General features: G+C 42.8%; 1 long non-coding RNA gene across 1 annotated transcript in view; it reads right to left on the bottom strand.

Moving 5' to 3' along the window:
- Nucleotides 1–25,199, bottom strand: part of LOC137546310 (uncharacterized) — a 97,847-nt gene that overhangs the window by 45,459 nt on the left and 27,189 nt on the right. The window contains exon 3 of the long non-coding RNA XR_011026231.1: nucleotides 20,760–20,881. This is a non-coding gene — a long non-coding RNA (uncharacterized lncRNA). The remainder of the gene's footprint in view (nucleotides 1–20,759; nucleotides 20,882–25,199) is intronic.

Genomic DNA, 25,199 nt, shown 5'->3' with positions numbered 1-25,199 from the left:
TGTATTCTGTTAGGTGTATGACGAGTTCATAGAAGATTTTATTTTTTGTCAAAGTTTTAGGGCCCCTAAAATGCCAGGGCAGTATAGGAACCCCACAAATGACCCCATTCTAGAAAGAAGACACCCAAACGTATTCCGTTAGGAGTATGGTGAGTTCATAGAAGATTTTATTTTTTGTCACAAGTTAGCGGAAAATGACACTTTGTGAAAAAAAACAATTAAAATCAATTTCCGCTAACTTGTGACAAAAAAATAAAAACTTCTATGAACTCACCATACTCCTAACGGAATACCTTGGGGTGTCTTGTTTCTAAAATGGGGTCATTAATGGGGTTCCTATACTGCCCTGGCATTTTAGGGGCCCTAAACCGTGAGGAGTAGTCTTGAAACAAAAATGACCTGTGAAATCCTAAAGGTACTCATTGGACTTTGGGCCACTTAGCGTAGTTAGGCTGCAAAAAAGTGCCAATCATGTGGTATCGCCGTACTCGGGAGAAGTAGTATAATGTGTTTTGGGGTGTATTTTTGCACATACCCATGCTGGGTGGGAGAAATACCTCTGTAAATGACAATCTTTTGATTTTTTTACACACAATTGTCCATTTACAGATTTATTTCTCCCACCCAGCATGGGTATGTGTAAAAATACACCCCAAAACACATTGTACTACTTCTCCTGAGTACGGCGATACCACATGTGTGGCACTTTTTTGCACCCTAACTGCGCTAAAGGGCCCAAAGTCCAATGAGTACCTTTAGGATTTCACAGGTCATTTTGAGAAATTTTGTTTCAAGACTACTCCTCACGGTTTAGGGCCCTAAAATGCCAGGACAGTATAGGAACCCCACAAGTGACTCCATTTTAGAAATAAGACACCCCAAGGTATTCTGTTAGTAGTACGGTGAGTTCATAGAAGATTTTATTTTTTGTCACAAGTTAGCGGAAATTGATTTTTATTGGTTTTTTTCACAAAGTGTCATTTTCCGCTAACTTGTGACAAAAAATAAAATCTTCTATGAACTCACCGTACTACTAACGGAATACCTTGGGGTGTCTTCTTTCTAAAATGGGGTCATTTGTGGGGTTCCTATACTGTCCTGGCATTTTAGGGGCCCTAAACCGTGACGAGTAGTCTTGAAACGAAATTTCTCAAAATGACCTGTGAAATCCTAAAGGTACTCATTGGACTTTGGGCCCCTTAGCGCAGTTAGGGTGCAAAAAAGTGCCACACATGTGGTATCGCCGTACTCAGGAGAAGTAGTATAATGTGTTTTGGGGTGTATTTTTACACATACCCATGCTGAGTGGGAGAAAGATCTCTGTAAATAGACAATTGTGTGTAAAAAAAAATAAAAAATTGTCATTTACAGAGATATTTCTCCCACCCAGCATCGGTATGTGTAAAAATACACCCCAAAACACATTATACTACTTCTCTTGAGTACGGCAATACCACATGTGTGGCACTTTTTTGCAGCCTAACTGCGCTAAGGGGCCCAAAGTCCAATGAGCACCTTTAGGCTTTACAGGGGTGCTTACAAATTAGCACCCCCCAAAATGCGAGGACAGTAAACACACCCCACAAATGACCCCATTTTGGAAAGTAGACACTTCAAGGTATTCAGAGAAGGGCATGGTGAGTCCGTGGCAGATTATTTTTTTTTTGTCGCAAGTTAGAAGAAATGGAAACTTTTTTTTTTTTTTTTTGTCACAAAGTGTCATTTTCCGCTTACTTGTGACAAAAATTAATATCTTCTATGAACTCACTATGCCTCTCAGTGAATACTTTGGGATGTCTTCTTTCCAAAATGGGGTCATTTGGGGGGTATTTATACTATCCTGGAATTCCAGCCCCTCATGAAACATGTCAGGTGGTCAGAAAAGTCATAGATGCTTGAAAATTGGAAAATTCACTTTTTGCACCATAGTTTGTAAACGCTATAACTTTTACCCAAACCAATAAATATACACTGAATGGGGTTTTTTTTAATCAAAAACATGTTTGTCCACATTTTTCGCGCTGCATGTATACAGAAATTTTACTTTATTTGAAAAATGTCAGCACAGAAAGTTAAAAAAATCATTTTTTGCCACAATTCATGTCTTTTTTGATGAATATAATAAAAAGTAAAAATCGCAGGAGCAATCAAATAGCACCAAAAGAAAGCTTTATTAGTGACAAGAAAAGGAGCCAAAATTCATTTAGGTGGTAGGTTGTATGAGCGAGCAATAAACCGTGAAAGCTGCAGTGGTCTGAATGGAAAAAAAGTGGCCGGTCCTTAAGGGGGGTAAAGCCCACGGTCCTCAAGTGGTTAATGGCGCTGCTTTGCGTGCGGGACTTTGCGCGCGATCTAAACTTATCACACCTAAACTTATCACACCTAAACTTATCACGCCTAAACTTATCACGCCTAAACTGGCTTTTCACCAGCGTGGTGCAATGGTTATCACTCCTAAAGTCTCTAACTGGCTTAGCACCTCTTTCTGAATCGAGCCCTATGCGTGTTATGGCGTACAATGTGCGTTATAATGTACAAATCGCACCCATTTTCACGCAAAAAAAAAGTTACGCGCATCATAGTGCGTCTAAAAGTGCTAGCGCAACCATGATAAGAGTTATCACGGCTTTGTGAATCAAGCCCTACATGTAAGTCTGCAGGAAATAAGAAGCCACAAAGACCATCACCACATTGTTAAAGGTAAGCATAAATTGTAATTTTACATTAAAAGGTAAATGTAGGCCACATTAAATTAGTTTGAAATTGCTTCCTGATCAATAGCGCTGCTATAATACATTGTTGATTTTATTCCTTAGGGGGATCTGAGAATGACCTCTTAGTAAGAACTTGTCCTTCACAGCAATTTGTCTACTATGTACATTGCGCACCAGACCTACTGTCTCTGCAGCTGTGATAGGTGCTCCATGCCTCTCTCACTGCTGTCCATTTCTATGTGAAAGCTTTAGCTATATTTAATTGCTCTATAGTTAGAACGCACCATTGTTTCTTTGTATCCCTTTGTGTTCTTGTTTATTACAGTGAAGCAGGGAAGTGGCATTCACAAGAACAAAAGGGATATCACAGACCAATCATCAGACTTCATTGGCAAAAAATGTGTAGCACATAGCAGAAATTGCATTTTCAGTATTGACACAAAATGTCCTCATATTGACTATTGACATTAGTTAAAACATTTCCATGTGTGAGGTGCCTGCAGCGATAATAAATATTGCATTACCACTCTCTTTAAAGAGAGACTGAAGCGAACAAAAATTGCTATTTTTACCTTCTAGTTCGCTTCACTCTCATTAGATGTAAACCGCCGCATCCCCGACGCAAAACGAGGGATTTAGACCCCCCAAATCCCCGGGGGGCAATCCGACCGGCGGCCCCTGAAAGAGGCATAGCTTTCAGTTGCAGCTCTGCCTCTACTGAGGTCAATCGCCACAGATCGCCGCCTCTCTCACTCTTCCTTCACAGAGAGGGGCGGGGAGAGGCGGAGATCTGCACGGCGATTGATGTCAGGAGAGGCAGAGCTACAGCAGAAAGTTCTGCCTCTCATGGCAATAGACCCCCCCAAATTGCCCAGGATTTGGGGGTCTAAAGCCCTCGTTTTGCGGCGAGGATGCGGCGGTTTACATCTAATGAGACTACTGAAGTGAACTAGCAGGTAAAAATAACAATTTTTGATCGCTCCACAGTCTCTTTAAGGAAGTGACTTGGTCAATCATTCAGGGCCAGACAAATGCAGTTAGAGGGAGGGTAGTTGGCACACATGGATGGAAACACTCCTGATGTCCCCACGGATCACGTCACATCACTTTACCGCAATACATGGCTTATAAAGATGAGTGAGGGGAAGGGGGCCTTAGGTGTGCAAGCTGAGCTTCTCATTTGTAAGCAGCAGGGTGTAGTGGATAGCACTCTTGCATCTCTAGAGTACCCAGTTAATATCTGGGCCAGGACTAGAAATGGGTGAACATTAAATTTAAGATTCGCAAATGGCGAATGCGAATCTCTGCAAAGAATCGTGAACAGGCGAATCTCCATAGACTTCAATGGGCAGGCGAATTCTAAAACCTACAGGGACTGTTTCTGGCCACAAAAATGATGGAAAAGTTATTTCAAGGGGCCTAACACCTGGACAGGGGCATGCCAGAGAGGGATCCATGGCAAAAGTCCCACCAAAAATGATGTCATTTATGTAGAGTTGTGTTTTCATCTCTAAAGGGCAGAAATCACATTACATTCCTAAATTGGTAGAATAAAGTGCTTTAAAACATCCGCCGTGTGTACACATCCATCAGCTAGTGCTAGGGTTACGGCTGCTTCACATTGACAGTAGGGATGCTCATTCGGATTCCGTGGAAATGCAATTTCCGAAATTCCGATCGGAAATTGCATTTCCGCATCGGGATGCGGAAATCGGTAATGCAAGTGCGTTAGGCGGATTTCCGCCGGAAATCGCGGAAATTCCGCCCGACTTTAACATCTATTTTCTCAAAAACTATAAGGTCTTTTTGAAAACTTTTGCATCTTGTTCACAAGATTCAGTTTAATAAGGGGAAGCCTTCTGCCTCTGCATGGGACGCCACGCCGCTCCGACCCCCGCTCTGACACTGATATGAGGCTTTTGCCATCAGCCTCCCCCAACCACCCGGCTCCACACTCAGGACGACCTCAGCGCTGATGGTGGCTGAGCACAGCCTGGGCAAATACATCAGCCTACAGCATCCTGCACTTCATCCCATACTGGATGTACAAATCATCACCCCACAGTCGATACAGCCAGTGAGTCTGGAGTGGCAGTTTTCATGCAGCCTGAGAGCATGGTGAGGTATTCAATGAAGCCCTGTCATGATCCGGTGAGATGAACTTTCACTGTACTTGATTCTGATGCTGTGAAGCTTTGTGATTATGTCTATGGAAACGCCTGTTTGATGAACTAACCTGGCTGAGGTGAACTATCACTATCTTGCTTGCTATGCTGCTGCTGATGGATGAACTGCTTTTTTTCTGTATATCACTCTGCAATATTAACTTCAAGGCTTGCGCACATATATGATGCTGGACTGTGCATGACATCAGCCCCCTTGCTTTTTTGTCCCTTTTTCCCTATGTGCTGTAGGGACATTGCTTACCATAATTACAATATTAGATGTGACATATGTTTGTAGGTCTGCCATTAGTGCTAGATGCCGGCGTATGTCTGTTGGTGTGGTATGGTGGTTTGAGCGGGTGAGTCGTAACGGGGTGGCCATCCCATGTGATTTTTAATATATATGCTTTTTATTAGTACCGATTGTGGATTCAGTAAATAAATTTTGATATTTTTCTTGAGTTGTCATTCAGATTAGTCTCTGGGAGTGTATGTCCCACTGCTTAGAATTTTTCACTGCCAAGCTTGAATAGTATTCAGTTTAATAAACCTTGAAAATGTGGTGTTTCTAGGACTTACGGGGGCTTTGCTATTAACCGCTAAAGTCGGCGGATTTTTACTGTAATGTAAAATGCAGAAAATCTGCATCTGCCTATTTTCTGCATTTACAATACATTACAGTAAAAATCCGCCGACTTTAGCGGTTAATAGCAAAGCCCCCGTAAGAAGAAACCCCAAGGGTTTCAGGGTTTATTAAACAGAATCTTCTGAACAAGATGCAAAAAAAAGTTTTCAAAAAGACCTTATAGTTTTTGAGAAAATTGATGTTACAGTCGGGCGGAATTTCCGCGATTTCCGGCGGAAATTCCGCATTGGAATGCGGAAATTGCGCCAGAAATCGCGGAATCGGTATTTGGCAATGGCGGAATGCGGATTTACAGCAGAATCGGAAATTGGCATTTCCGACCATCCATGATTGACAGACCAAACGCAGTGTTTTATACGCCGCAGTCCGCAAACAACCACAAAGACCTTTAGTGAATACGTCAGTTGAGCATATCTTTGTTTTTACTAGTTGACACCTCCAGGACATAAATGTTAGTCCTCTCGGCTGCAATTTTTGTGTAGTGGTGTGTAGTGGCTGCAGTACTTGTGCGCACGTTCATGGAAGTGCAGGCGATCACAGTTTTCCAGCCACTATGGTCGGGCTGAGGTAGTTCAATGACAGTTAAGCGACCAACAAAAACTGATTCTGCACTAAGGCTTTATACAGGGGGCGGTAGTGGATACTAGATGCCAGTAGTGGTGGAAGGATTATTGGGTTATGGTCGGTGCACTACTAGGACCAGCAGACCTGTCTCCAAGAGCTAACGTGCACTGGACACACAGGATTGCAATATAACAATAGCAAGAAATAGAAAAACAGCCCTCCTGTACTATTGTAGCACTAAGCATTGACTTCACCTTTCTGCAACCGCTAAAGTGCACTGTGTGGACACACTGAACATCACAAGATAAAAACAGAGCCTTTAGAAGGGCTCTGGAGTTATGTAGATGGTGAATTGGTATTGTAGCAGCAATAAACTCCACTGGGGACACAGAACACAGGCCTAACTAACACTTTCCCTATCTGCAGCACACTCTCCCTGATCTGCCACGCACAGAAGCCAAACACAGACTGGAAAATGGCGGTTGTGCTGGCTTTCTGATAGGTGAGGAGCTGTTCAGGTGGGAGAGATAGCTGATTGGCTGCCATGTGTCTGCTGACTCTGGAGTGAGGGGTCAAAGTTTGGCTCCATTATAATGTATAGGGGGTCGAACACACCATTTGTTCACCTGAGGGGGCAAACCCGAACATTGTTCGCTGGCAGTTTGGCCATCTTTATTCTGCTTCACAATGAGCTTGCTGGGCAATCTTTAATTCATAGGTACAAGTTACGGAATTAGGCCAGTACTTGATACATACTGTATATGAGATAAATGTCAGCTTTTACTTTAGTCTGAACATAAACTTGATACCCTAGATTACTTTTTTTTATTTCTAAGGCCTAGTTTCCACAGTAACTTCGCTCAGGAGGTTTTACAGTTTTAGAGTCGCCCATGAATAATTTGTGATCCTAGGGGTGCAACAGCTTTAGCTGGCACTAGGCTAGCTAGTATAGGTAGCCGACACCCCCCCGATCACCCCCCAATACCCCGATCCAGCCACTTAATACATTACCCAGCCTGGATCCAGCGATCAGCACAGCCTTTCTGCACAACTCCACTCTTCGCTATGGGGAGGATCGTACATGACATCATGACATCACCGACGTCATGACGTCATGCGCAGACCCGATCCTTCCTATAGAGAGACCAGAGCTGTGTGGGGAGGCTGCGCTGATCGCTGGATCCAGGCTGGGTAATGTATTAAGTGGATGGATCAGGGGCGACTAAAGCTATTGCACCAATTGGATCACATAAATTATTCATGTGGGACTCCTGAGGCCAGAGAGCAGTATGCCTGACACACTGTCGGGCATACCGCTAAGGAGGTTAACGTGTGATGCAGGTGGCCATGGTGACGCAAAGCTCTGCGTTGCATCGAGATTCTCCCCCGTAAGCACTTGTGATCCCGTTCATTTATATTGAATGGGATCGCTGCACAACAACACTGAAAAACATGCAACCATATGTTGCGATTCCGCGGTGAATATCAACACATTTATGGAAACATCAGACTGTGCATTCTATGCACTTCTGTTGTGCCTGTGATGACACATTGTGCTGCATTTTCGAAAGTATGGCTGAAATCGCGCATATGGAAATAAGCCCTGAATGTTAAGTTCTGTTTTACTAACTAAAATGTGTCTTCTTAGGATCTTACACTTCAATATTGTTTTCAAGTGGCAATAATAACATAGTCACTACTTGATAACATTTTACTGGTACTTTCTTGAAATTCCTCAATGCTGAGAGCACTTACAAATAGCACAAGTATTTAAAAACAAACAAAATGCAGTTTATGAGCTGAAATAACTATTTGTAAAGTCTGCTAGTGACCTCTTGTGGTCGGATTAAAAATAGCACCATTCACTTTTCGTAAAAGTTTACAAACATACAACATAACTTAATATTAGCTAAATACTTCCACATATATAGCATCACTTGACAGTGGGCAGAGGAAAAAAAATCACTTTGCAAGATGGTTTACTTTTAATTTCATAAACTCATTTATTCAAACTTGCAGGCAGCGATTTTAGACTGAAACTTGAACAATCCTAATGGGGCATATTATTACTGACATGTTGATGTTTTTTGTCCCTTGACTTTTTTTTTTTTTTTTTTATCTCTGCAATGTTGAGATTTTGTTCATGTTTTTATGAGATTTTTCAGATTGCTATATTTTTCCATGTTTGCTGCATGCTTGCTTAGTAGTGTTTCTTTTGTAATGATTTTGTTTGTCTACATACATCTACCAAGGTGAATCAGCAAGGAAAGGAAATCATTTCCACAAAAAGGTCAGAAGCACCCACAAATAGGCACTGTACATAGCCTATACCTACATAGCAAAAATAGTGTATTATTATTGTTTATTATTATTATTTTATAAAGTGCCAACATATTCTGTGGCACTGAACAAAGTAGGAAAACAACAAGGGATGCACAATGATACAGACAATGGTATACATCAAATATGGATACTGGTACAATATACAGAATTGGTGGTTACAATGACAGATGTAACATGATAATAAATAAAATGTATAACATAGTGCAAGCTATGAAATGAATAACAAGTTCCAAGACACAAAAGGGTGAGAGAGCCCTTCCCTTGTGAGCTTAAAAATCTAAAGGGTATTGGGTATAAATAACAAGTGGATATAGACAATACGTGATTGACCGGTCAGCAGTCAAACTCTACATACAGCTCAACTAACTAACTGACATGGACTGTAGGGAGAGAAGGGATGACAGCTGGCACATGATGGAGTGGATTCTGGCAGGCAGGGTAAGAAGGGTAATAATGCACTCATCCAGATCCGGCTTGCTGGGCCTTAAAATAATGTTGGCGTGCCATAGTACACACACTAGATTCCTGGCGAAGATGGCCCTGAAGGGCCACTTTGGCTGAGTCCCCTCTTGCTTATGTTTAACACATCAGTACTGGAGCACACTAGAAGAGAGCCATGACTTTTCAAGGATACTGGCCCTTATTCATGATGGACTGGAGTGAGCCAGTCCATTAGCAGGAAGGCCACAGAAAAGGGTTTTCCAGTTGACAGGAAAAAAAGGGTGCAGGAGCCCTTACGGAAGAAAGGATGACTCACAGGCGCCAATGTTAAAAGCCACGATTAGCGCTAGAAAAGTTAAATTGGGGCGCATGGCGGTCAGCCGACGGCCGTTATCAGGTGCTAGGTGGCAATGAATTTTACCCCTTTTGCTGCAAATCACAGCTTTTACTTTGGGACAAAGCAGCTAATTTTGGGCACCAGATTTATGCATCCGCAGGCACCTGATGCAATCGCGGGCATCGGGGGTTTGTGGAAATGCAAATTGCAGCATTGCACAGCGGGTGCTTGGCTTTACCTTGGGGGGGAGCGGTTAGGTTTAGGAGAGAGGGAGACTTAGTAATGGAGGTTAGGGTTAGGCACCACCAGGGGGGTTAGGGTCAGACTGCACGTGGGGGTTAGGCACCACTGGGAGGGTTAGGATTAGGCCTCACAGAGTGATAGGTTAGGCACCACCGGGGGGGGGGGGGGGATTAGGGTTAGGCTCCACCGGGGAGGTTAGGGGAGGGTTCTATGTGAGAGTAGGATTAGGTTTAGCAATAGTAAATTATTGGTACATACTACCGATATTCTACTATGGAAATGTAATAGTAGAATATCACTAGTACGCATTCTAGTAACTAAAACAGGAAACTGTGATGTATGCACATGTAGTTTAGGTCTAAAGAAGAGGCGACCGTGAGAACTGTTCTTTAGCTGGAGCTGACAACAGGAGGTGGTTAACATTTAAATGAGAGGTATAGGAGGAAAAAAAATAACTAATTTTCATTCATTTTCTAGTAGAGATCCCTTTTTTAGCATTCCAAAAGATAATTATTCCATTAAAAGAAAATAGTTCAATCCAGCATGCTTGAAAAAGCAAGCCTATTCTAAATATTGCACTTTCAATGCTGGAGATGGATTGTTGAAATGTTCTTTCTTTTAAAGGAAATCTGAAGTGAAAATAAAGCGGAGGTGTGAGGGTCCCTAACTAATAACTTTCCCTTTCTCTGACACTCCAGATCAGGGGTTGTGGCTACACATGTTATGGGTGTGAAGATCCTGATGGCCACACTAGTTTTGTGACCTGGGCCCCCAGGCTGTAAGAGTTCCCAAGGGGAGGCAAATGACGGGTTGTGAACATTAAGTGGTCCCATCAAAGTATTGCTGGGGAGGGGGGGGGGGGGGAATTGTAGTTACGCCGTCCATACACTCTTTACCTTTTCAGATTTATACTTTTTCCGATCCTTATCCAATTTTTTGTGTCTTCCCATCCATGTGCACCCCCCTTCCATATGCATCCCCATCTTCCATGTGTAACATCCAAGTAAAGCAGCCCCTCTCATTTATGTGTACAGCCCCTTCCTTTCATGTACAGCCCCCTTGGGCAGCAGCTCCTCTCTTCCATGTGTTGATCTCCATTTACAGCCCCCTTTTCTATTTTTAGCCTCCTTTTCCATATGCAACAACCCCTTTCCAATGTCCAGCTGCCCCATAGGAAAGAAGCCACCCAAAGGGTTGGGCCACTGTGGCCGTTTCAGAAATCTGTCCCTGCATGTGCAGCTGCTGATTCAGTCAGGAATAGCTCTTGATGTACACAAAGCCACAGCAGATTGTATTTTTTTCCCACAGCACCAATCCTCACTTGCTGAGCAGGTTGCACTGAATCCTGCATGGTGCTTGTAGCCACAGCAAGACAAAGGATCACAAATACAATCTATGAATTCAGTAAATCACACCCACTGTGCAGGGACTCCCTCAGAATAAGCAGCCAGGATTTTAGTAGATTCCATAAAAGAAAAAAAACAATCACAGCTTTTCTTTAAAGCCAAAATCCAAATAACTAAAGATTTGAAATATAGTTCAGATGAAATATTTTCCTGCTGACATTTAATTATAGTCCTGTAATTCACAAGCAGTACACACAATGGTAATCATTACCACTATAACATCAATGAAAAGGCGTGGGAATTGTGACATGTGGAGTCGGGGAACACATCGGGAGGAGTCGGGGACCACATCGGCCCTTATCCAAGGTCTTAGTTGTAATTGCAAATTTGCAACCTCTGCATCCCCTATTGGTGCACTGCTGATGGTGTTTTACCAAGGCACCTGTTCATTTGTGTGTAAGAATATTAGTGAAATAAGATTACTCACATTCAGCTATTAACTTAGCAATGGTAATATTTTTAGCATTTTTAGCATTTCCACCTAATCCATCAAAGTTAATTAATCAGTCGAGTAGTGTAGCTTAGGAGTTCTGCGCCCCAGTGCAAGTTTTACATTGGGGCCCCATCAAGCACTCTATACATACAAATTTATATGGAGCTCCAAAACCTGCCAAGGAAAGCTGTAGTGTAACAGAGGTGTAAGAAGGGAAGGATAACAGTCTATTAATGGTTTCAACTAATCAAAGCCCATATAGAGGGATCATTACCAGCTTAGCACCAATAAAGGGTTAATAAAGTGATTGAAGGAGGGCCTCTTCAAGGCCCTTATGGTCCAGGGGCCCTGGTGTGGTCACTACCTCTGCAACCCCTATGGCTACACCACTGAATCAGTCCAATTCATTTTCTTATGCCTAACCATAACGTACCCCTGTGCCAAACCCTGACTCACCCCCGGCCCCTTCCTCAACATAAAGAGCTTCTTAATACCTAACTCTATCCTCTCCAACTCTAATGACATTTCCTTCCTGGTTCCTAACCTTGACCTGGTGAAATAAGACATTTGAATATTGGAAGAGAAGTATTCTATGCAGCCACATAAACATTACCTATCATTAGTGTTTAATAATTATTCGCCAGCAACCACCATGGGTTATTATCCCCATGGCAACGGCTGTAGAAATCGCCAGCAAATAGACTAATAGTACTATTTAATAATAACCCCATTTTACTAAGTGGATTGAAAAACTGAAACCTCAGATAAATAGTATAATAATAATTTATGATTTTGACAGGCATTTTTTTAATGTAGACATTTCGGTAGAATAAATAACAATAAGTCAAATATTTGGGTGACTTTGCTGCACTTTTTGCTTCTCATAACTTTTGAATTTCAGACTGGAATGATTCTGTATTATGTATGCGATTGCAGATCTTCACATTTTACATTGTCATGGTATTTTGAAGCCTGTGGAGCTCATAGCATTTGTTCTGTATTTATATTACTTAGAACGGCGATTGCATGACTTGTGACAGCTCCTATCGATTTAGCTTAGGTGTCACTCCACATTTTGATCTTTTCAAACCTGAAGCTCATAAATTACTTCGCACAAAACAATCACTTCTTCCGCACAGCCGACCTCTAGCCTAGCGGCTGCCCTTGTATTACATTTACCTTTACCTTGTTATATAATTTATAAACGGATGTTCTGCAAGAAAACAGCAGCGCAGGAGACAAGTCAAAAACACAACAGTCTAACCATAAAACCCAAAGGGGGTAATGCACTAGAAGAAATGCAATGATCTCCAAAGATATTTTCCATGTCTACTTCGAATTGCCAATCGTGTTCGGAAAAGTTACTGTTTTCCTTACAGTAATAAAAAAAGCCCCCTGCATAAAAAAGATTATACAAAGTCACAGGTCAACCTGTACATAAAGCCTAGCTATTACCAAGATATCTAAATACAAACAGATTCATTGGGCATTATTCAATTCAATTCTTCTCAAAAGTTTTCTCTTAGGAGATCATGTTTCATCTTCTGTTTAAAATAACTTTTTGGAACCCTACAATTGAAAAGTACTAAAGTAGATGAAACAGGACTGTCAAAATTATTTGGAGTATTTTCTTGCTTGTTGGCACTTTAATGGTAAGGTGTGAAAATATTACGTAGGAGAAAACATTGAAGAAAAAAGTGAATAGAATAGGGGCCATTATGTGGCTTATAATCCTACCACAATGCAATGATTTGGTCTGGTCCACCTATGATAATCTGAAAACAGTTTGTAAATGTTCTCCACGACAAAACACAATGTCCCACTACAATAGATTACAAAATGTATGCTTCAGCAGCAGCGACAACTATTGCTAGCAGAAACGTTATAGCTAGACAATGTACAATGGGGAAGTCACCTTCAAATAAATGGAACAACTTTATTGATGACTACAATAAATTAAGCTAAACGGTGATGACCCTTCACCCTCTTAGTCAGATAAAATAGATGACTATATGCAATACTTTGCCACTGAGCAGTTCTTTTACTTTTATCCGCTTTATGCTATGCAACATTTAAAATTACTAGCACTTCCTCCAACTGGAGTGGCTACTGATGTTACACTTGTACATTGTCCACATTGCCTGTACTGATACCTACAGTATTACAAAGCAACAGATGGCTAGGAGTATGGTCATGTTAGGGGAGGGGCACACCAGGAGTATGGTCACAAGAGGAAGAGGGCAGGCCAGGAGAATGACCATGGGAGGGGAAGGAGCTGGTGGCCATGTGAGGGGAGAGGGAGGTCAGGACTCGGGAGAATGTTCTTGTGAGGAGAAGGGTTGATAAAGAATATAGTCAGATGAGAGTAGGGGACATTATGAGTGAATTATATCTAGTAATAGCTAGTATACCTTTACCCATTGTCAACACTAATTTGTCCCCATCTATTTCCTAATATCTCTTTACCCTTAAAGAGAAACCGAGGTGTGTTTAAAGAATGTTATCTGCATACAGAGGCTGGATCTGCCTTTACAGCCCAGCCTCTGTTGCTATCCCAAACCCCACTAAGGTCCCCCTGCGCTCTGCAATCCCTCAGAAATCACAGCCGTGCTGTGAGGCTGTGTTTACATCTGTAGTGTCAGTCTCAGCTGCTCCCCCGCCTCCTGCAGAGCTCCGGTCCCTGCCCCCGTCCCTTCCCTCCAATCAGCAGGGAGGGGAGGGATGCAGGCGGGGACTGGAGTTCTGCAGGAGGCGGGGAGAGCAGCAGACTGACACTATAGAGATAAACACAGCCAGCTCTGACAAGCTGTTTGTCAGCAGCGTGGCTGTGATTTATGAGGGATTGCAGAGTGCAGGGGGACCTTAGGGGGGTTTGGGATAGCAACAGAGGCTGGGCTGTATAGGCAGATCCAGCCTCTGTATGCAGATAATATTCTTCAAACCCACCTCGGGTTCTCTTTAACACCACACACACACACACACACACACACACACACACACACACACACACACACACACACACACACACACACACACACACACACACACACACACACACACACACACACACACACACACACACACACACACACACACACACACACACACACCCTTACAAAATCTTGCCTCATCTGATGCCTGACGCTAACCTTTGTAAAAATGGCTATCAGTGACCTAGATACCTTAACATTTTACCCTATCCTCACATTAACACTAATTTAACAATCACAAGAGAACAAATTTATCATGGCTTTGTGATAGTACAGTATTATATAGGAGAGAACAGAGGCGCCAAAAGGATAAAAGGGGTTTTAAAAGAGCTTAAAAGCCAAAAATTTGGTAATTAGAGGAGGCAGTGGTGGACTTACCTCCTCCAAGCAGACACAACACGACTGTACATTCAGTCTATTTATTAACGAACTCCAGATAAAACAAAGCATCGCATTTCACGGGTCAGTGCCCGCTTCCTCAGGCAATAGAAAAAGGAGTTACAGCTGCAAATGACAGAGATCAGAGGGTATATTGTTTCTGTTATGATACATCCTACATTTAAAGCTTCGATCAATGAGTGACAAACATGTGCAACATAATATGGTATATTGGCAGTAAAGATACAGTATTTTGTATTATAGAATTGTTATGTTGGTGGGTTGTTTTGGTGGGGGGGGGGGGGAGAGATTTTGATAGAGAGAAAGGGAGGGGAGGAGAACCACACAGGGGTGGGGTATGGGGGATCCTGGGGGACGGTGGGATAGGAGGGGAAGATACCAAGGGAAAGTTGTGTATCAGGAGGAGGGAGTGGGGGGGGGAGGAAGGGGTTTATCAATTATAGCCATGAGATGTGCAAGTTATAGAGCAAGTAGCAAAAGAGAGACTGTAGATCAAAGGTAGTAAAATAGTGTGAATGGCAGCAAAACAAACGAAACAGTGGCAGCAAAACAGTGGCCTGACTCCTTTTTAAAAGGGTAAGTCCTTGTAGGCTCCGCCCACTGATGATGCACTTCCTCTCCCCAGTTGATGTCACATCCTGAACACTACTTAGCATGCTCAGACACTCTCTGCCTTTACAGAGGTGCCGAGTGTTGTTTGTTTTGCTAGATGGTAAGTTCTGGTGGGTTCACCCACTTACATTTTGTCTTTACTGCTGCCATCTGTGATTTTTAACCCCATACTGGGGTATGTTTTGCTGCCACTGTTTGTTTTTCTGCCATTCACACTCTTTTACTACCTTTGATCTACAGTCTCTCTTTTGCTACTTGCTCTAACACTTGCACGTCCCATGGCTATAATTGATAAACCCCTCCCCCCCCCACTCCCTCCTCCTGATACACAACTTTCCCTTGGCAACTTCCCCTCCTCTCCCCCCGTCCCCCAGGATCCCCCATCCCCCACCCCTGTGTGGTTCTCCTCCCCTCCCTTTGTCTTTATCAAAATCCCATCCCCCCCCCCCCCACTAAAATAACCCACCAACATAACAATTCTATTATACAAAATACTGTATCTTTACTGCCAATATACCATATTATGTTGCACATGTTTGTCACTCATTGATCAAAGCTTTAAATGAAGAATGTATCATAGTAGAAACAATATACCCTCTGATCTCTGTCATTTGCAGCTGTAACTCCTTTTTCTATTGCCTGAGGAAGCGGGCGCTGACCCGTGAAACGCATTGCTTTGTTTTATCTGGAGTTTGTTAATAAATAGACTGAATGTACAGTCGTGTTGTGTCTGCTTGGAGGAGGTAAGTCCACCACTGCCTCCTCTAATTACCAAATTTTTGGCTTTTAAGCTCTTTTAAAACCCCTTTTATCCTTTTGGCACCTCTGTTCTCTCCTATATAATATTGTATCCACCCTGGGTGGAGGGTTGCGACCCTTTTCTACTATCTACAGAGAGCGACTTCTTATTCCTGAGTGGGGTCAGGATAATCTCCCCACCTGCCTTTACAGTGGTTGCCTATTGGTGACCCATGCTTGTGAGTATAACAACTATTACTCTTTGGCATTATCCCCTTTGTCAATACATACTACACTATTGGGGCTCTTGGTGTTACTCTGTTTATCTCGATTGTGATAGTACAGACATGGCTGTGCCAAAGATTCTGTGCCATGGTTTGTGTAAAGGCTGATATATACAGTACAATCATACCCACCAATCTCATAATGACTCGGTCATTACGAAGGAATACACCCGATGACCTGATATTTCATCTTTCTACACACATTGATCAAAAACTTTCAATACAGTTCAAATAATGGTGTGATTTGAGGAGCAAAGCAAAAACAAAAAACCTGATCAACTGGGAGGCAGTACAACGCTTTTCAAACCTTCCATTTCAAAGCAATCGTGATCCAGATTGCCTAAAATCAGATCACCATACTGTATAAGGGCTGGAGGTTTTGAAACCGCTAGCTAGCGATTTCCCTAAATGCTCAGCTAATGTTAATTGATGGGCCAAATTCCACTGGAGCGACTGCGATTACCAAAATCGCAAATGCAGGACATGCAGCATTTTTAGCGTTTTGCGTTAGCGTTTCTGCAATGTAAAGTATATAAACTCCTCAAAACCTACACAGAGCGATTTGCTAGCGTTTTTAAATTACTGCACACTGTAAAAAAAAGATGAAAACTAATTGAAAGGACCAATCAGAATTAAAATCGCTTATCGTAAATCACTACCCAATCGCTGGCAAAGAGCTTACACTTTTTAAAATTGCTACCTAATCGCCAGAAAACGCTAATTAAAAACATTAAAAATGCTAGCGATTGCGATAGCAATTTGCGATTTGTATTGGGTCCCAGGCCTCACACTGATGTGCTGAGCATCAAAGGACAATTCAGTTATGGGCCAGAACAAGCTGCTATGATGTGTATGATGGACGTGAAAATAACTTATGTGACATGAATAGTAAGCATATTCAAGGTGATAGAAGTGAACTTACTAACCATTGATATCGATAAACAAAGAGGATGCTATTAGCAACTGTGGTGTTTTAGTTCTGTCACCTACAGGGAATGAAAATGAATCTTTCATACATGGATTAGCTCTTCCTAATCAGTATTTCACACATCTGTTTAGAGCCTGAGAAGAGCATTTGTGTGTGCGCTGTAATATATTTAATGTCCGTTCATTCACCAACTAGCATAGCATATAGCTTTACTTCAATCCTTTATACCAGGACATAAATGAAGCAGGAAAAAAGGGCACATGAGGAAAAAACAGTGCCACCATAGGCCTCTATTATAAAAGCCACGATTAGCGGCAAGGAAAGAAAGTATTGGCGCACAGTGGTAGCCGCTATCGGGTGCCTCCTGGCGCTGAAATGTACCTTTTTAGCCACAAATCGAGGCTTTTATAATGGCCGCAATATGCAGCAAGGTAAAAAAAAATCACTTTGTTTTCAGCACACCATGTCTTTCTGTTAGAAGAGGAGGAAAGGTTTGAGGGGGTTTAGGGTTAGGTGCCACCAGGGGAGGGGTTAGGGTTAGGCACCACCATGGAGGGTCTTAAGGTTAGGCACCATTGGGGGGGGGTCTTAAAGTTAGGCACCACCAGGGGGTGGTCAGGATTAGGAACCACCTGGAGTGGTATTACGGTTAGGCACCACTGGTGGAGGGAGGGGGGAGGTCTAGGGTTAGTCACCACCATGTTAGGATCTTAGTGTTAGGGATCGGTAGAGGGAGGGTTATGTGTGAGAGCGGGGTTAGGTTTAGGCATAGCAAAATATCGGTAAATATTACGGATAGTTTACTATGGGAATTATGTAGTGGAATATTGCTAATCTTAGCGACAAATCCCTGTGCTTTATCTTTATTATATACATACAAGAGGATGGCGCTCACAGGCCCCAAATATTTCACTTTAAGTGGAGAAGGACCTATATGCAAGATATACAGAGACAACAGCTCTCCTCATAAGTACATCAGATTTTCCTGCATAAGAACCATACAAAAAAAATACATAAAAAAAAAAAATCATCAAATCCCATGAGAGAGTTAATCCTATGAATATGTTGCACAAAGAGAGTTTAGCATGTTCAACTTCTTTACTCAGATTCCTGCCTTATGTGCTCCTGAAACAAATGCCTTGCATAGACAGCCACCATCACACCCCAGTGAGCGACTCACCGTGTGTAGCAACCTACTGGCAGGACAAATGTAGCATTGGGACCGTTCCCAGGTCGTCCCTCGCCACGCTGGCTCAGCTTCCTTTTCACCTTCAATTCTTTATTTCACACCTTTGGCTTGATTCACTAAACCGTGATAACTAAAATATCAAACCTTATTAAAGATATCACACCTTATGAAAAGATATCACACCTTATCAAAGTTAACAAGCCTTATTAGAGTAGCATAGTGAGCACTATGAACCCGCAGGGGCTCAGGGCAGGACAAGTGCCATTGCCAATTAGCAGGCATAAGTTTGTAGCGCTCGCTTTGCTACTCTGATAAGGCGTGTTAACTTTGATAAGGTGTGATATCTTTGATAAGGTGTGATATCTTTTCATAAGGTGTGATCTTTGATAAGGTGTGATATTTGAGTTATAGCGATTTAGTGAATCTTGATTCACTAAACCGTGTGCTGCACTCCCAGTTCCTCAATAAAAAGGCCTCATATAGTGTAAAACTGCTATTATTTATTAAAATATAAAATTCCAATGCACTCACATGCTCCAAAACTATTCAACAGCATAGAATTTGTTGGCCGCTTAGCTGGCTGAGGACCTCTGTATTCCTGGGTAGCGTTCCTACCGCCACGCGCTCGGCTTGTTCCGCTCTGTCTCGGTATCCCAGGTTGTCCCGCCACCTCTCAGCGTAGCACGTGTGGCTTCACTTCTGCATCTAAGCTCCACCCGACATGTTTCATCTCAATGACTCATCAGGGGCACCAGAGATAGAGCGGAACTAGCCGAGTGTGCGGCGGAAGGAACGCTACCTGGGAATACAGAGGTCCTCAGCCAGCTAAGCAGCCAACAAATGGGGGAGAGCCCATCCCAAAACTCTACACTGTTGAATACTTTTGGAGTATGTGATTGCATTGGAATTTTATTTTTTAATAAATCATAGCAGATTTACACTGTATGAGGCATTTTTATTGAGGAACTCGGAGTGCAGCACACAAAGGGCTTGATTCACTAAACCGTGATAACTCAAATATCACACCTTATCAAAGATATCACACCTTATCAAAGTTAGCACACCATATCAGAGTAGCATAGCGAACCCTACGAACTTATGCCTGCTAATTGGCAATGGCACTCGTCCTGCCCTGAGCCCCTGAGGGTTCATAGCGCTCGCTATGCTACTCTAATAAGGTGTGTTAACTTTGATAAAGTGTGATATCTTTGATAAGGTTTGATATTTGAGTTATCATGGTTTAGTGAATCAAGCCCAAGGTGTGAAATAAACAGTTGAAGGTGAAAAGGAGGCTAAGCCAGAGTGATGGGGGATGACCTGAGAACGGTGCCAATGCTACATTTGACTTGCCAGTAGGTTGCTACACACGGTCGGTGAGTCGCTCACTGGGGTTTGGTGGTGGCTGTCTATGCAAGGCATCTGTTTTAGGAGCACACAAGGCAGGAATCTGAGTAAAGAAGTTGAACATGCTAGACTCTCTCTTTGAAATGTGAACTTTGCCCAACATATTCATAGGATTAACTCTCATGGTACTTGATGTTTTTTATGGTTCTTATGCTGGTCTGGAAAATCTGAGATTGATTGAGGACTGTTATATCTGTATATCTTGCATATAGGTCCTTCTCCCCTTAAGGTGAAATATTTGGGGACTGTGAGCGCCATCCTCTTGTATGTACTGTGTATTTTTTGTGGTGAAAGAGGAGGCGAACCAGAGGGCTGACATCACACGAACACAGAACGCAGGTGTGTTATTGCATATGAAACCTATTATAGTTTTGATTGTATGGCTCAAAGCAATCTTGAGTTTGGAGAACTGCTGTCAAGTCACACCTCACACCGTAGGTAATAGTATAAAGGTTCCATTTAACACAGTAAACTGGCAGCAGAATAGACACTTGTCAGTAATATGCCTCTTTATGGACTCAAAAAAGAAATTGTAGCTGAATTTAGTGAAATAAAAGTCGGGTTTTTTAGCATCTCAGAAGATAACATTTGCATGCTTGATGGTAAATGTGGCTAATGACCCTCTACATGAGCTCCAAGTTTACTACTCAAGTAGCACAGACTTATAAAATGCTGAATTGCCTATATTTCTTAATATATTTCCAGAGCCTGCACCTTCTATCTTATCTGGATACTCAGGAAAATGGTCTGTAGTTAGTCAGACTAGCTAGCCTCTGCTACAGAAAGAGAAGTGATCAGTTATTATCTATTGTAAAAAAGGAATTATTGAACAAGGGAGGGCAACGTTGTCTAATCATACAAGGCCTGATTAAAGTGAACAAGGCAAAATGAGGACTCGGCATGCATAATCCCTATTTTCTTACCACAAGTGCCACTCCTTTTACACTGGTCCTTGCCTCAGGTAAAGAGCCTCGGTGAACATCATCTGGTGCCCTTATTATTTCAATCCAAGTTTTACATCTTCTCCAACCCTTATGCAGCCAATCTACAATACATACATTATTAATGAAACCAGTGGTTACATTCAACAATCAACATTACTTAAAGTGTACCTGTAGGGAAAAAAGAGGCCCATAAGGGGAAGCCTCTGGATCCTGGAATAGCTTCCCCCATCCTCCACCAGCTCATTCCAGTGCGGGGACCCCAGAAAAGATGCTTGTCATCAGCTCATGCATGCACAATAGAACGGACCGCTCAGGCTCCAGCAGAAAAAAGCTGAGCCTGATCAGGTCTGTGTTCAGGGCCGGATTTGTACTCTTTACCACCCAAGGCCACTGTTACCAGCCGTTCTCCTTCAGTATAGGTAGCTAGTTGACCCTCCCCCTTTCCCTCCAGTATAGGTAGCCAGATGACCCCTCCCTCCTTTCTTCTAGTATGGTAGCCAGATGACTCCCTTAATCCCTCCCCCACACCCCCCTTTCAGTATAGGTAGCCAGCTCGCCTTCACACCGCAGCAGCCATCAGTGTCACTCATTTCTCCGCTCGTCTCCAGTGCAGAAGCTTCCTTTTCCTCTCTGTGTCCAATGCTGCCCAAGTCAATAGCCCCCGGCCACAATGCAAACATGCAAAGAGAGCAAGGTGGCTGCTGCACAGATGGCTAGCAGCAGAGTACTGCGCTCAGGGAATCACTTGATCTCCCTGCATTGCAAGCTTGAAAATGTTGCTCCAGTTTAGCCTGCTGCTTTGGTGCCGTTGCTGCTGTGGTGCCCTAGGCCAGGGCCAAGTGACCTTGGCCTAAATCCGGCCCTGTCTGTGCTACTGTGGCTTCAGGGGTACCATCGCTGGACAGTGATGGCTGGACATCATGATTTCATATTCGCAAAAATCCGTGAACCAATTGGCGAGCTCCACTGACTTACATGGTAGGCAAACTTCTAAAACCTTCAGGGCATCTCTGCAGCCACTAATTCCTTTAAAAAGATGTTTAAAGTGTCCAAAAAACACAGACAGTGGCATGATGGAAGGGAATCAATGGCAAAATAGTAGCCCAATAAATATGTGTTTTATGCAAACGCTTTTTCTTAATGGTATCAAGTGATATATGGGAAGCATAAAAATCGGGAGCATATGAGAAGTGGACAAATCGGGCGCTGCCATCGACTCCAATGTTAAGTATCGGTTATTGGGCGCAAAACTGTACAAGTTGGGCGCCCGTTAAACTCTGTTAAACTGTTTCGCACCTATTGTTATGTATCATTTTACAATGCTAAAATGAAAAATATCATTATAAAATTTGTTTTCACAATTATAATTTTTTTAAATTATCATTTTAACCTCCTTGCCGGTTATCCCGAACTCAGTTCGGGGTAACCTGCGCAGGAGGATTTCTCAGGCCCCGCTGGGCCGATTTGCATAATTTTTTTTTCCTATACGCAGCTAGCACTTTGCTAGCTGCGTGTAGTACACGATCGCCGCCGCTCGCCGCCGATTCGCCGCTACCCGCCGAGCCGCCCCACCCCCCCTCCACCACCCCCGCCCCAGACCCCTGCACAGCCTGGCCAATCAGTGCCAGGCAGCGCTGAGGGGCGGTTCGGGATTCCCTGTGACGTCCCGACGTCCATGACGTCGGTGACGTTATCCCGCCCTGTCGCCATGGCGACCGGGGAAGCCCTGCAGGAAATCCCTTTCTCAACAGGATTTCCTGCATACTCTGATCGCCGAAGGCGATCGGAGTGGGTGGGGGGATGCCGCCGCTCAGCGGCTATCATGTAGCGAGCCCTGGGCTCGCTACATGATTAAAAAAAAAATTAAATTAAAAAAAAGTGCGGCGCTGCCTCCTTGCCGGATTTTTTAGACCGGCAAGGAGGTTAACTTTAAAATATTTTGATATTGTACCTTTTTTTTTATCATTTTTACATTATTTTTGAAATTTTTAACTTTAGGGGACCTTTTTAGAATGATCATTATGTTAATTATCGTTTTGACATGTAATTTAACTTTTTTATAATTTTTACATTCTTTTTGAGATTTTTAATTTTGGGGTCGTAGGCTTAGGCAGCAAAAGGGGGGGGTCTTAGGGTTAGGAACCACCAGGGGGTCTTAGGGAGAGGCACCACCAGGGGGGTCTAAGGGTTAGGGATAGATAGAGTGAGGGTTCTGTGTGAGAGTAGGGTTTGCTGGGCATACACAGCTCGACGCAGGCTTATCAATCGAGGCACTGATGGCTCGATTGATAATATCCGACGTGTCCAATCACCGCAGGGATCGATTCCGTGCTCGATACCCACAGGCGGACAATAGCGGTAAATCGAGCGGAAGATAAGAAGCGCCGATGGGAATCGATCCGGGCGGACGAGCGGGGACCTGTGTATGCCCAGCATTAGGTTTCGTAGTAATAAAACAAACTTTACCTCTATTTTTTTTTCAATCACCTAAATCAATAACACTAAAATACCGTTTGATTCATGGACAGGTATTATATTGGACTTAAAAAGAATAGCCACTAAAATTTTTCAGGAATGAAAATATATGATTAAGATTACAACTAATGTTTTTTAGCGTTAATTTATACTTTATATGTATTGTTACTGTAACATGTTATTGATAGTTTCCGGTAAATGTCAGACAGAAACACGATTAACATTAACATAAACTATGTGTCTCTGGAATAATAACAATAGTTAAAAATACATTTTCATTGATCATTTAAAACAAAATTTATTTGTGAACCAATATTTTTGTACGTATTATTATAAAACAAAACGTGTGGCTGTATATTGCACCCTTTTTTCATAGTGCCTCAGTGCCATAGTGCCACAGAGTCCTCTGGATGCTTTAGGTGATGATGTGGGTGGGCACAATATATGTTTTTGGACAGGGAGGACAATGGGAGCTGGCCTCAGTGTCCATGATGGGGCTAGCTATACTTAGTATAGATGTCACCCTGAGCGCCCCCCCCGGCATCAATGGCCCCACCTCCTTCTTGGCACCGGAGGTAGGGAAAAACCCCTTGTCCATTAATTGAATGAAGGCTTTGAAGTAGAGGGGGAGGCTTGCTTGCCCCTCACTTCCAGAGCCCCCCTATACCATGAACTATGCAGGCTGGTACAGCTCAAACGGAGGAGCCCAAGAAGTCAGAGCTCCGCATCCTAGCTATCCAGCGTGCATAGGTGACAAGAGGTTAAAGAGCCTTGGGAGGGAAAGGGAAAGGGTATTGTGGCTATACAGCAATCCCTGGCCAAAGCATTGCCAGCTCCACAGGGTTTCAAAGTGGTCATTACCCTGCCATGAAATTCACTGCTCTTTTTTAAATTATGTAAATTTCCACTACTGGTAGGGTGATACATTATTTGCAATTTAACCAAATTTTGAAAAAAAAAATATTATTTTTTTTTACTTTTGTAACTTTAAAATCGATTTTCTCAAAAATTACAAGGTCTTTTTAATTTTTTGTTTTGCCACTGTTCTCCTTAACATACCCTGCAAATTTGGTGATTCTAGCATGTATGGGGGTTTTGCTATTAACCGCTAAATTTGGTGGCCATTAAATTAAAAGGTAAATGTGAATACAAATTTTGTACATGATAATTTGCGGTAAAAAACAGATGGCCAGCAGTCCCTATTGGTAGGGAACCATACACTGGCAAACGTGTTCAGCCATCCCTTTGCTGCCCCCCCTCCTATCTGAGGACGATGGGGGGAAGTCTTGTGAGGATCTAGAGGCTTCCCCTTTCCCGAAGTTAGTATTCAAATGTGCCTGTAGCAAGTCTCACGGGTTTGCTTTAAAGTACCCCTGAACTTAGCGAACATGTATGCCACTAAATATACCACTACGAAGTGCTCCAACGCCCCCCCCCCCCATCCCCCCTGGTCCCTCAATTTTACTAGGACATTTGTTGAATAAGTGCAAGAAGGAAGAATCTAACCACACCAGGTCCATCCTGCTTTCCACCCCTTTCCCACCCAGTGTACACCCCTTGCTGTCTACTCGCTCCCCTTGTCATGAGGGAACATTCCGTTTGTGTGTGGAAGCAGTTCTGGGCCTGGCCCCATTTTTGAAGTGGAGGAGCTGGTTTTCTTGGATAGATAGTGGGCAAACAGGACCACAAGAGGAAGCTGGGCTGACTTAACGGGAGGTAATATTTAAAATATGTGTTAATTTTTCAGGTTTTTTCTTTGCTTGTTTTATTCAGAGGTGTTTTTAATAGCTAATATATAAATCAAATGTCTAGTGATAAATAACTGAAAGAGGGAAAAATGACATTTATATCTACAAAGTATAAACTGAACCATTAATATCAACTTCGGTTGAAATAAACTCCCTTTTTAATGCCACTAAGTGTGATATTTTCCTTGATTATATT

Source organism: Hyperolius riggenbachi, chromosome 1, assembly GCF_040937935.1.
Source record: "Hyperolius riggenbachi isolate aHypRig1 chromosome 1, aHypRig1.pri, whole genome shotgun sequence".
In the NCBI taxonomy this organism is placed as follows: domain Eukaryota; kingdom Metazoa; phylum Chordata; class Amphibia; order Anura; family Hyperoliidae; genus Hyperolius; species Hyperolius riggenbachi.
This window is presented reverse-complemented; position numbering and strand designations above follow the sequence as displayed.